Source organism: Rhinoderma darwinii, chromosome 4 (genome assembly GCF_050947455.1).
Source record: "Rhinoderma darwinii isolate aRhiDar2 chromosome 4, aRhiDar2.hap1, whole genome shotgun sequence".
NCBI lineage: Eukaryota > Metazoa > Chordata > Amphibia > Anura > Rhinodermatidae > Rhinoderma > Rhinoderma darwinii.
In genome coordinates, this window is record NC_134690.1 from 63,283,164 (window position 1) to 63,297,437 (window position 14,274).

The 14,274-nt window shown below is 39.3% G+C and overlaps 1 protein-coding gene across 1 annotated transcript in view; it reads left to right on the forward strand.

Moving 5' to 3' along the window:
• Nucleotides 1-230: 230 nt before the first annotated feature.
• Nucleotides 231-14,274, forward strand: part of MYT1L (myelin transcription factor 1 like) — a 312,782-nt gene continuing 298,738 nt past the window's right edge. Inside the window, exon 1 of the mRNA XM_075861151.1 lies at nt 231-346. The gene's annotated coding sequence lies outside the window, so the exon portion shown is untranslated. The remainder of the gene's footprint in view (nt 347-14,274) is intronic.

The following is a 14,274-nucleotide window of genomic DNA, read 5'->3' on the forward strand; positions in this document are numbered from 1 at the left end:
TGTAGCCTGCAATTAAATGAAGTCGAATAAGCAACATATTTTTTATAATTCTAGTTTAGAAACTTGAATTTACACACTGAGGTGCATAGTCTAAGAGGTTTTTAAGAGGATCATTTAGTTCATCATTGCCAAACCATCATTTCTATAATGTTTTATATCAGATGTGTTTCTCTATTTTATAAAACATTTAATGATTTTTAATTGAATGTTTTTGTCTTTCTAGAAAATGAAATGAAATTAGAATTGCAGAGATTAAGAAACACAGCATTCAACAACCCCCTTTACTGATTCCCGAAATTAAAATCTGGACAAAAAGAACAATTATACCACCATCGGGACATCTCAGGTAGCTCTAGACAATATTTTTACTTTCAAAAAATAAATTAAAAAAAAGTTGTATGTTTCTTTTGCTGATTCTTCTTTAACCTGGAGAGCTGTAAAATGGATTGCTATATAGTTTTGGATTGATATTGGCACTAGTTCTAATTCTCTAGTGCATAGCCATGCCAAATATACTTTATGTACATAGTGTAATATATAATGTCGCTGTAGCACCAAGAAAGACCCCCAGACTACTTTTACATGCATCTCCCTCCCTTAGCTGTAAATGCAGCCCAAAATATTTTTATTGAGGGGAGAATCAGAAAGGGCTGGGGTAAAATAGGCAAAAATTGGTGGCCGGGGTAATAATTCTATGCTTAAGTTTCCTCTGGATTTGGGCTCTATGTTTGGTATTAATGACTGGGCACCTGACCTCCATGAAAAACATTCGGTTCATGTAGGATGTCTAATACTAGTGTGTGTTGGTTTGCAGAGGAGTGTACCTTTTTTTTTTGGGGGGGGGGCTTTATATTTTCACTGTTATCAATGTATTTTTTTTTTATGTATGATCAAATAAATATAATAAATTAACCCTTTCATGGCAAAGGGTCATTGATGCCCTTGTGTCCAGGTCAAATTTTCCATTTTTGATATGCACTTTTTAAACGATAATATCTTTGCAACTGCTTTGAATTTCAAAACTATTTTTACTTTTTTGTTTTTTTACAAGACTTACGTGGCTTTCATTTTACAGATTAGGTTAACTTATTCCATGTTTTTATTTTTTATTATGAGCAGACAAATCATTAAAAATGTGAAAAAAAAAACTTTTTTTGTATTTATATTATATATATATATATATATATATATATATATATATATATATATATATATATATATATATATTTATATGTATATAGATATATATACGCTGTTGCAGATCTGTAATAATTAGTTGTCTTCTCTCTCCGTCAGCCTGAATCACTGTTAGGGGAGAGTAAAAAGGGCTATAAGGCTATATTCACATGACATTCAAAAAAAAAGGCAGTCAAAAACGGATCAACTGTCAGTTTTTCATGGCTGTTTTGCATTAGTGTCCCAAAATACGAATCCATTTGCCGGCCATCTGACCGTTTTTAATCACCATTTGCCATCCGTTTTTTATGGCCGTTGAAAAAATGGACCATGAACCCCCTTGAAAACAGCAGTTTCCATGTAGAAAGTGCCAGAGCCCACATAGATAGTGCCCACATTGTGCCACAGTTTCCACTGTAGATAGTGCCTACAGTGCTACAGTTCCCACTGTAGATAGTGCCCATGTAGATAGCGCCACAGTGTCCCCTGTAGGTAGTGCCCATATAGTGCCACAGAGTCCATGTAAATAGTACCACACCCCCCTGTAGATAGCACCATCCCCTTGTAGATAACTCCACCCCCTTCATATAGCACCACCCACTTGTAGATAGCACCCCCATGTAGATAGCAACCCCCCCTGTGGATAGCACCAGATCCCCCCTGTAGATAGCACCAGATCCCCCCTGTAGATAGCACCACCTAAGCTCCCTCTAGGAGCGGCATCCCCGGTCAGAGCACTCTGGTTGGGGATTCCGCTGCTAGACACATGAGAGTGCAGCGCTGCTCACACTGAAGCAGCGCTGTAAAATACATGAATTGAAAGGGATGACTTAGAAAACACGTTGCCACATGCCAATCTGATATTTAAAGTCAAACTTGAGGGGATTCAGCAGCTGGGACCCCCACCAGGAGAATGAGTTGTCCTAAGAGCTGCCAGTCCTCTTCCAAGGTGACTATTGCTAGAAATGATTGACATGCCTGAAAAGTGTTTTCTGGAAAAAACCCCATTCAAATCTGTATACTTTATAAACCATTCACAGCCCTCATCCCCACCCGAGACTATGTTTATAGTATTAATAATTCATGCATTGCCGGGGAGCACTTCTGTGGAGAAATGACATATTCTACTTTTTACGTCGCTCAGTCAAAACTTCTTTTGTCACCAAACCAGTATTCTCCTTTGTGGACTCGTATAAAGGCTTTTGTACTTCTTATACACAGCTCTTTAAAATACCAAACACAGGGAAAGACAGTTGAATAACACATCAAGCAGCAGGGACTGAAGTAAGAGGTAATTAATGCGGGCAGAGGCGGCGCAGACTTACAGTAAATGCATAATGAACGTTTTCCTGCATCATTCGGTTCAAGGGCATCATGTGCTCTATGGTGACGTGCATCATGCAGAATAAACATCTAATACTGTCTATCTATCTATCTATCTATCTATCTATCTATCTATCTATCTATCTATCTATCTATCTAACCTTACCTTACCTTACCTTACCTTACCTTACCTTATCTTACCTTACCTTACCTTACCTTACCTTACCTTACCTTGTCTGTCTGTCTGTCTGTCTATCGCTCAAATAATACAATCATACAGTATTTAAATAATATTGCCGTAACAGGCCCTAATAACACTGCCAGACAGTTGCCTCAAAAACTATATACAATCAATAATCTAGGAATAGCTATATAGTAGGTGATTGGTTTGTCAATATATGACCTCCCAATAATTCTAATATATATAAGGTCAAAATGCCCCCATCAACTCAGTAGCCCTTGCAAAAACTGATGGTGAAACATGCGTCAGGGCATGAGGTGGTGGTTATTTATTCTGGGTTTTGATCATAATGCTACAACCGGGTAGGTATTATTTCCACTATATATATATTATAGACCTTGTACATTACTGTCTGTTTTATGTTTATTCACCCTAATTTTGGCACTATTTATATTGAATATCATAGTTGCCTACTTTGGATATAAACTTATTTTTTTGCAAATACTTCTATATGTTGCATCAAATCCTGACCACCATCTGTGTGCTTGTTTTTAGTTCATTTTATGAGCTTTTAGGTCCTGATGGCCAAATTGTTTGTGATAAGCTATTAAGATATTCATTGTGTTGTGTGTGTGCGAGTGTGCGTGTGTGTGTGTGTGTGTGTGTGTGTGTGTGTGTGTGTGTGTGTGTGTGTGCGTGCGTGCGTGTAAATTTGGGTAACGCAAATTGAGTTTTACCTGTTTGGTCCTATTGTTTCTAAAGGACATTTTTACCTGAATTACCTGTAAGCTTCTCAATTCCTTACTTAACTGAAATAATCTGCACAATTTGTGTCTGGTAAAGCTGAACATGTCTACTATCGGTTGAATCAGGCTGGCAGTTTTCAACCAAACAATGGTTGCCTATAATATCTAGACTTTTTAATCTTTTAATCTATTTTTATTGCTCCAATGCATTTAAAAAAAATAAAAAAATTGTGCAACTTTTAACCCCTTTTCGACATTTGGCGTAAGTGTACATCATAGTACATCGAGCGGGCTCAGAGGTTAGGCCCGCTCCATACTCAGCAGGTGTCAGCTGTAACATACATCTGATACCTCACTGTAATGGTCGGGATCAGCGATAACGGAGATAAGGCCCCTGGTCTGACATCTAAAAATAACATTACACTGCAATATATAGGTATTGCAGTGTATTGCACCAATGATCAAACAATCACTTGTTCAAGTCACCGAGGGGGGGAGGTAATTTGTAAAAAAATATAGTTTTTTTTATAAAAAAATATTAAAAGCAAAAATGTTTTGCCTAAAGTAATGTAAAAAAAAACAAAAAAATAATCATATGTATCACTGCATCCATTAACATGTTTTTTCCGCACGGTAAAAACCGTAACAATGAAACCCAAAGAACAAAGGAGGAAACACAGTTTTTTTCCAATTCCACCCCACAGTTTCTCATTACATTATATGGTACATTAAGGTACAACGCGTCCCGCAAAAAAATTAGCCCTCATACGGCTATGTCAACTGAAAAATAAATAAGTTATGGCTTTCGAAAGGTGGGGAGGAAAAATCAAATATGGCTGTGGCGAATAAGGGTTAAATAGTCTCTATCAAAATATCCTTCTATTTTGTGTACGCAGCTCCTAGGCAGACTTATGTGTCTACGTGATTACAGAAAACAAACCAACCCTGTGTAGCCTGATTCCGCAGTCATGTGTTACTCTCGTCCGTCTGCCGCTCTACTAATGTCTGTAGACTCGAAGAAGAGGGGGAAGAGAGAGTCAAGCAGCACATACTAATAGCAATCTCATTTAAACTGTATGCATTTGTCATTTCACAACACAAATAAATCATGGCACCCCAGTCCTTTACTGCAGAAATGAAATACATTTAATTAAATTGATATCCTGTAAATGTTATCCTGATTTATTGTATAATGTGCAGGTTTTACAGTCAGTGCCCTAGAACAGTGCAGTTCAGGTTCAGATGAGGGCTGCATTCCAAAACATAAAATGATGTCAACCAATAGCGTGTACAAGGTCGTTATAGGAGGAGCATGAAAGAGTTAAAAAAGGTGTTGACGTGTCGGGGACACTTTAACCCCTTTGTCAGATCTGTTTGGCATTCTGAACCTGTGGTTACATTCAGGGATGTGCCTTTAGCAGAACCACACAAGGTCAGTGTATTTTCACATCATCTTTTTGCTATCTTCCGTATTTTATAGGTACTATCTATTTAAAAGGGAAGCTGTCACATCAGGGATGCTCTCCAATATGTGGGCAGCATGTTACAGAGCAGGAGGAGCTGAACAGATGGATATATAGTTGTAACAGTAATTTGTTGATTTAAATCCTTGCTCAATGTGGCCTACAGAGTCCAGTGGGCGGGCCAACCATTGATTGACAACCTTCCTTGCATTAATGTGCATACAGAAATAGCTGCCAATCACTGAGGGAGACCGCCCTCTGGACTCTTTAGTAAACAGTGAGCAAGGATTTAAATTTATCCTAAACCTTTTTACCACAAAACTTTGTATCAATCTGTTCAGCTGCTCCTGCTCTATCACATGCTGCCCGCAGATGGGTCAGCATGTTTGTCATGACAGGTTACCTTTAAATGTTTTGGGTTTTTTAGTTATATTGTTTTTCTATTAAATGTAAGCTATTAGAGGCATATGAGATGGGAAACGGATGTACTCTAGATCATTTGGATCATGCATTGGTGAGAGACGGAATAGAAGCAGGACTGCATGGTTGGTGCTATCCTAAACATTGCATATGTATACTCTGAAATAATCCAAGAACTGGGACCCTAACATGCTTTTGCTTTGTTAAATGGCAGTCATTTACTTTATAGAAAAATACTGTATGGGTTTTTTTTTTTTAAACAAAGTACAAAAAATCCTTGCCATCCTGGGCCCATCAATAATTTTCCTATATGGTAAATGCATATCTGACAAGAAAAAGCTAGCGCAGCCGGTAAGTGCGATCTCATTACTATTCATTGATGCCAACAACATAGGTAGAGATGTAATAATCATGACTGCACAGTATATAGTGTTGGTCCGCATAGCTTATGGGAAGGGAAAAAGGAACAATTGTCAGCAGTCTTCACCACCTATAGTCCTTCATCTCCTAATTCCTTTCAGCACTTCTCAGACCCCCCATCCCATCGCAGCAGCAAGACACGGTTGTGTTTCAAAATGGTATTAAAGTATATACTGTTGACTGGAAGAAATCCATTGGCTGAGTATACTTGTTTATTGCCCTAGCGAGATAAGCTAGGCTCGTTCTCATCCACTGGTTCAGCATAGGATTGGGCGTGTTAAAATTCAATATTCCCGATCCTCGTTTAGCTAACAGTAGTCATCAGGGTCTTCCCACGTACACATAAGATTGTGTTGTTGATGTCAGATATGGAATCTGCTGGCAGACAGATATCTAATATGAAACTATTATTGGAGAGGAGGCCCCATCAAATGTTTTGCCCTGGGTCTTTCACTATTTATGGTCCAACTGAGTGTTGGTAAAAATTAATAGATAAAATAGCTTTTACTATTGTATAATTAATTAATTTTATTAGCCCCTAATAAATAAGATTTAAAGGTAAATTAAAGGTAAGTTGAAAAACATTGGGTTAGGTGTTTTTGGTGGATTGTGCAAATCAAGTTGAAACTTTGCAATTCACAGTTTACAAATTGGTTTGAGAATCCTTATCCATTTCTATAAATGGGAAGTTGGATTTACCAACTTTAACATTCCAAGTTGGATTATTGATTCGCCCATTTCTAATGCTGGCTAAAGAATCGAAAATTGTTTTGTCAAGATTAATCAGATGTGAATCAGTAATTACTATAGCTACTATTTAGTATTAAACCATGAGCTCATTTTATCAGTGGGAAACTTAGGACAGGGGGCCCCACAGAAAATATACATATCAGGACCCTTTCTGTTTCTGCTTGGCACCACCTTATTCTATCACCCGGGACTGGAGGTCCTGGTGCCCCATACCATTTTTAAGACTTCAGTACACTTTCCACTTCCTTATTTTCTATTATTGCAGCATCTGTGGAGACCACATCCCTGTGGAGGTTCCCACTGCCCATTATTATGGGGTTCAGACCAATCTAGAATGGGTTTCCTATCTCCATGGGTGCCAGAGCAGCCATATGGGCTACCACTATGGTATATAAACCATTGGGCAATTCCACCCTAAAGACATTAAGTCCCAATGTTCATACTGCGCCTGCTCTGTTCATGCATCAGTACCTGGTTCCTGCACTGGTTGAAGATGGTTACACGGTATCTAATTTATTCTTCATGGTTTTGTAATCATTGTCGGATTTCAGCAACAGTAAAAAAAAAAACATATTTATAAATATTCACAGCATTCAGGGTAAATCTGTGTTTTCATACAATTTCAATGTATGTTTACCTATACTTCAGCACTTGGAACTTGAATCTGAAAATTCAGCCCACTCATTTACATGCATATGCCAGCTTTATGGACGCACTTAATTTCCTCTAGTCTGATTTACCGGTTCCCGTGTGTGCTTAGAATTTAAGCATTCGTTTTCATGTAGTGAAGGACAGAAAAGGTACAATCAAAACTGAAATTCTGCAGCAATCCTCGATTCATAAACCTTCATTAGTGGTCAGAGTTTTATCAGGAACTACAATTTGGCACTCCATGAGTGCAATTATAGAAAGTTTTATTTTTTATGTTTATTCTTTCTCAGGAATGGCTGCTGCACAGAAATGAGGTAACTGAATGAATAAGGAAAATAAGTTGGAATTGTTTGTCCATACACAGTGGATGATGGGGTTGTTATTGCCCAATATTTATTAAGCTGGTTGTCCACTTTTGTTGGAAAGAACACCTGAAATAAATATATCAGGGTATCCTGGGATCAGGTGGAATCTGTGGGTGAACCTGCCAGCAAGTGTTCAATTCCCTATCATCACCATCACAGGGCAATGAAGTATTACATTACGACCTTAGAGACCAATGGGCTGTCCATGTAATGCATGGAAAAAGTGGAAATAATTTCTGTGGCATCGGGCCTGACTAATTTATCAAAGTTTTCTGACACTTTTAAACATATCCATATTCATAAATGTCTGATAGGCAGCGGTTCCCTGACTCTCGTTCAACTTGTTAAGGGGGCCACTGGTCACCACTTCCAGGTGCAGAACAAATGGAGAGGTGGCCATGTGTATGTCAGCCCTCTCCAATAAAGTTTCTAAAGTTATGAAAATAAGCTCCAATAGAAGAGAATGGAGAGAGCTGCGCCCGTGTGCGGCTACCTCACCATTCATTCTCCATCTGGGTGATGGAGACCCCTGTTCTCCTGATAGGTAAGTGTTAAGTACAATTTATAATGGAGGCATTAAATGGAGGTGGGATATACACGCCAGTCCGCAGCAAAGGACATACAATAAGCATGTATCTACAATTTTCAAACTTTTTCAAATTGGGGATTTTAATTGTAATGTCTCTTTACAAGTTTACATCATACAATTAGCCAAAGATAGGCTTCCTATGGGCTAAAAATTGTCAACTACATGGGCCGTTTTATGCCAAATTGTCAATAATTGGTAATAAAATATAATTATCAAACTTGGATCATTGCTCTAAATTCTGATTTAGCAAAATAAGGTCAATGGAAATCCACTTTAATTCTGTCTGGATCATTATCATTCCTTGGCCCCATGTTATTCCACACAACTGTGAAGATTACAATGTAGCAATACTTGTGAAAACTCAAAACATAAGCTCTTGCCATGTAAATACAAGATATACCAAACCAGTCCATTCTTTCACATGAAATATTGGTTTCCAACACCAACAGAGCTGTTTTTCTGCTTAGCTGGGAACAGAAAATGGCATTTAGGATTGAATGCTAGAAACAAAAGCATGTTGTCTGGAGTAGCGGTAGTCGTCTCATTATACATCTCGTAGTAGTAATACCGTAAATTCCTTAGATTTTTTGTTTGTTTACCTTTAACGTATCGTAGTTTCTCACAAACTGTTGTATCTTTTTGAATAACGCATTAGATAAGTGGTTACTATAATAATCACATGATAATCAAATTAAGAAGGAGCAATGACGTCAGCATTCCCAGAAAGCAAATCTTTTTATTGTCCCATAGTACATTTAAAGGCTCACTTAGAGCCGAAACGTTGCTTTTGTCTGTAGTACGGGACAATATAAAGATTTGCTTTTCTGGAATGCTGACGTCATTGCTTCTTCCTCCTGTGAATCGTTGAGTGGGCTGGAGCTGGCCCATAAATACGGTCTGTTGCATTCTTAAGGCCCTTTTAAATGGACCAATGATCGAGCAAGCGAGCGTTCATATGAACACTCGTTCCCATCATTGCTTTGTGTAAATGGCAATGATCAGCCGATGAACGAGCAAACGCTCATTCATCGGTTGACAGTATAATTTATGCAGCATGAAATATTAACGTTGTCGGCAGCACATCTCCCTGTAAACAGGAATATCTGCCGCTGACATGATGGAAATGTATGGGGACGAACGATCATAGTCACATTCGCTCATCCCCATACATTACTGATCACAGCTCCTTGTGAAAGGAGTTGTCTCATTGATCTGCACTCGTTAAGGGTCAGTTCACACTGAGCTATTTTACGCGGAAACCGCATCGGAATATGCGCCAAAAAACGGCCAAACATGCCTCCCATTGATTTCAAGGGGAGGCGGTTCTTTCCCGCGAGCGGAAAAAGCGTCTCGTGGGAAAAGGAAGCGACATGCCCTATCTTCGGGCGTTTACGTCTCTGACCTCCCATTGGCATCAATGAGAGGCAGAGAAAGCGTATTTTGCAGCGTTTCTTGCCCGCAGCGCTCAATAGGCGTGGGCGAAAAGTGCAGCGAAAAACAAAACGCGGCAAACGGCGTGCAGGCAGATCAAGATCTGCCTCAAAATTCCAGACAGAATTTTGAGGCAGAATTTCCTGCCTGCAAAAAATTCTGTGTGAGCATAGCCTAATACGACCATAATTTGATGGTGTAAAAGGACCCTTACATCCCCATTTAAAGTAACAGTGATGCTGTTCCCATCACTATTTCTACAATATCATAATCATATTATTCACATGATTTTGGGTCAGCTGAAACCATAGAAGAAAAAATAAAAAGATAATGAATAGTTGCACAGTAGTATTCTGCATATGTTTACTGGGGCAAAGGGGTAACCGTTCCTTCTGATATTAATGAAAGTGGTTTTCCTACCCTAGAAAGTAATAGCATAAGGCTATGATATTTAACAACTTTCTGAGCATAGTTACATAGTTACCTAGTTACATAGTTTGTACGGTTGAAAAAAGACACATGTCCATCAAGTTCAACCAAGGGATGGGAAAGGGGAAGTAAACATTTCTACACATAGCAGTTAATATTTTTTTGTTCTAGGAAATTATCTAAGCCTTTTTTAAAGCCATCTACTGTCCCTGCTGCGACCAGCTCCTGCGGTAGGCTATTCCATAGATTCACAGTTCTTACAGTAAAGAAGGCTTGTCGCCTCTGCAGGTTGAACCTTTTTTTCTCCAGACGGAGGGAGTGCCCCCTTGTTTTTTGAGGGGGTTTTACATGGAACAGGATTTCACCATATTTTTTGTATGCGCCATTAATATATTTATATAAGTTAATCATGTCCCCCCTTAGTCGTCTTTTCTCAAGGCTAAATAGGTTTAGTTCTTTTAATCTTTCCTCATAACTTAGATTATCCATGCCCCTTATTAGCTTCGTTGCTCTTCTTTGTATTTTTTCCAACTCCAGGGCATCCTTTCTATGAACTGGAGCCCAGAACTGGACTGCATATTCTAGATGAGGCCTCACTAATGCTTTATAGAGTGGTAATATTACATCCCTGTCCAGCGAGTCCATGCCTCTTTTGATACACGACAATATTTTGCTGGCCTTTGAAGCAGCTGATTGACACTGCATGCTGAAATTTAGTTTATGATTTACAAGTCCGACTGCCAGGACCACCACCAATCCTCAAAATTAAGGGGCTTAAGTGAAATTTAAGTGCTGTGGTCCTTTCACAAATTTTGCTTAGACATTGACACTCCTGGCCACCCCCACTTACTTGTACATTTATTTTCAGGATTTGAAGGGGTTCCCGAGTTAAAGCCCGACCAATTATAATGTTCTGACATATCCTAGCTATATGCCATAACAATACAAGATAGGAATATCCCTTTAAAGAAAAGGAGAAAAATACATGGTCAAACTGGGACCCCAAAGACATTTTTGCAGTGTCCTGAACATCCAGGTTTGAGGTGTAGAAACTCCCAAAAGATGATGATAGAAGAAGAAACCAATTGGTCTAGCCAGCCAGTAATAGGTCAAGTATCAGACTAGCGGATGATTTTGACACCCAGGCAATTTGTAAAATGTTATGATTTCTTCCTACAGGTCACCTCTATCCCCCATTTTATACTTACTTTTAAGGGGGTTGCCCTGTTATGGGTTGTACTGCTATGGGTTGCCCTGCTATGTGTTGCCCTGCTGGGGGTTGCCCTGCTGTGGGTTGCCGTGCTGGGGGTTGCCCTGCTGTGGGTTGCGCTGCTGTGGGTTGCCCTGCTGTGGGTTGCCCTGTTATGGGTTGCCCTGTTATGGGTTGCCCTGCTGGGGGTCGCCTTGCTGGGGGTTGCCCTGTTATGGGTTGCTAATAATCTGCAAAGAGCACCCCAGAGATTCAGTTCTAGTTATCCCTGCGATAACAGTAGCCAGATGCTAACACAACCACTCCAACATATTTTGCTAGTCATAAGCTCTTTAGGGAAAGTTAGGCTGTCTCAGCTTTGGATGCAGGTAAAGATAGGGGCAGAACCTCTTAGGATCAAGCCTTCTGAGCAACTAGGGAAATTGCATTTGACTGGTCATTTCCTGGCAGCAGCCACTGCTGTGAATATGTAGTATTACCAGGTACACATTAAATTCCTCAGAATTCTTTAATATGTTTCTCCATTTGATGTGTTAATTTGAATTACAAATGTAGAGCACATTATGTGAACATTGGGTAAAGTAATGGGAGTTGTGCTATACGCAGATTATTTTCCTGTCTCATTGCAGTGAATGTTTTCCTCTATTAGGGTGAGTGGTCCGTCCTGCTGATTTGCAGGATTTTTGTTACTTTTAAAGGGTTCAACTAATTAAACTTGAAATCAATAGCGGAATTAATGGTATTAAACAGATGCCGAGGGCAAGTCTATAAAGAGATTTGTCGAACTGTGGTCAACCTGTGTCTTTCCTGATCCTGTAGAACTACAAGTATTAGCACTCGGCTGTTACTTTTAGTTTCACACAGTATGAAGCCCTATGGTTTGTCAGATCTAACCCATCGTAATCATTAAAAATAACAGCCATAAGCCAGACACATATAGCTACGGCTACAGATGTTGCACAATCCCTAAAGGAAAAATGTAAGTTTTGTGTAGACTAGCCTAGAATGTCAACTACAAAATCACAGCACGAGTGGAGAGCGGGGATGTTTTATAGGCATTTATATGTCTATAAATTCTAGTCTTACCTTACATTTAGAGATCTCTCTGGGTTTTTGTTGTCTTTGTTTATGTGAGCTATTTATCAATGAAATACTTTGCAGCAGAGATGTCTGGTTTGTGCCATTCAGAGGTAATTGAGCCAGGAAGACATTGCGGAAGAAAGATCCTCTGACACATTCAGTGCCAAGGAGATTTACAAGGTTACATGATATTTAACCAGCGCCCAGGATGTGTGATCTGTGAGTGACCTTGGCAGTTAAGTCATGATGGCATATCAAGGGTTTTTTCACTTGGCACAAAAACAAGTGCTGAAGTTTTTACAGCATATAGGTGCATTCATTCTTCCCGTGGAAGGAAAATATACTCAAGGCCAAATAACACTCAAACAAATCCCTAGTAAGAAGTGGCATTAGGCTGTGTTCACATCACCGTCGCTTTCCACTGAGGGGTTTCGCCTGAGGTTTCCGTCAGGTTAACCCCCTCAGCGGAAAGGCAAACGGAAACCTCAGTTTCCGTTTCCCTCGCCATTAAACTCAATTGTGATGGAAACCTAGCTAATGGTTTCCGTCTGTGTCCATTGTGACAGGGTTCCGTCGTTTGGATGGAATCAATAGCGCAGTCGACTGTGCTATTGGTTCCATCAAGAAAAAGAGAACCCTGTCACAAAGGTGACAGATGGAAACCATTAGCTAGGTTTCCATCACCATTGATATCAATGGTGATTGAAATGGAAGCTGAGGTTTCCGTTTGCCTTTCTGTTGAGGGGTTACCCGACGGAAACCTTCGACGGAACCCCTCAATGGAAGGGCAAGGGTGATGTGAATAAGCCCTTAGATCTACTCTACCTGTTTAGGCAATTTTTTAAGGGGTTTTCTGACTCTGAAGAAGAAGATGGCTAAAAATAATACCTGACCACAGCCACCAATCGCTGCCCAGATATTGTTATTTTAACAGCCATGTTTGGCATGTAACCACTATGGCCAGGTTGGATGTCAGGTGTCAATATATGACATATCAACAGGCTGCTGATGATAGCAAGATGCATCGGAGAACCATGGTAACAGTTTTTCGGCAACGGCACAGATTTCAAATGCTTAGTATATTACATTTTATTCTGTTGAGCTATTTGGAGCCAATTATTATTATTATTAATAATAATAATACTAATAATAAAAAATTGCATTAGAATTACAAAGTGTAGTGCTCTGCACTCTCTAAGCCCTGAAATTGAGGACCATGACTTAGCGAGCGGTGGGCATTGTTTATACATGTCTCTTTCATAAGGACCGATGTAATATGGGGTGTATGCATTGTTCTCTATAGATTCGTGGTGTACCTACCTTAGAGAGAACTGGTGTTAAGCTATACTTTCCTGTCGATATCCTATTCCCAAATATACTGTATGCATTTAGAGAAGGTGTAGATAAACATTTTCCCCCCTTCTACTTTTGTTTCCACATCAAAATGGGAAGGTATTTTCCAGGTTTTGCAAGTTTATTTTCAAGAATGTGAATTGATGTTATGGTCCAGTCCTTGTTTTAACTCATTTTCTATTCCTAACTAAAAATTAGAACCGTAATATCATTATGATGAACTAAAAAGTTATTCTACATTAGTGGAAGTCAAAATGCGGCATTTGCCTTGATCACATTTTATCTATAGTCTTTGGAGCAATACATGCCAAGCAAGTTCTAATGAGTTATTGATAATTACTGAAATAATGTCCAAAGTGACAAAGAGTAATTACAAAGGAGAAATGTGTTTATTCAGGTGTCTGGCAATGTCAGCCGTGGGGCTCATGCACAAAAACAGTCACCACCCTAAGTGCTTGCTGCTTCTAGAGTAGTAGCCAGAGGCTGGCCACAGGCACAGAGAAGAATTGGTGATGGTACTAGCTATCTGTTACTCAATAGGGATCAATTAATCCTTTTAATGCCTCCGGCTATGGCTTAGAAACCAAACACTCATTGGGAAGATAGGACACTGCTCTTCCGCACTGACCCTTACCAATGTGTGGCTGGTAAAGACAATACAATCTTGTATAATCATTGTAAAATAAT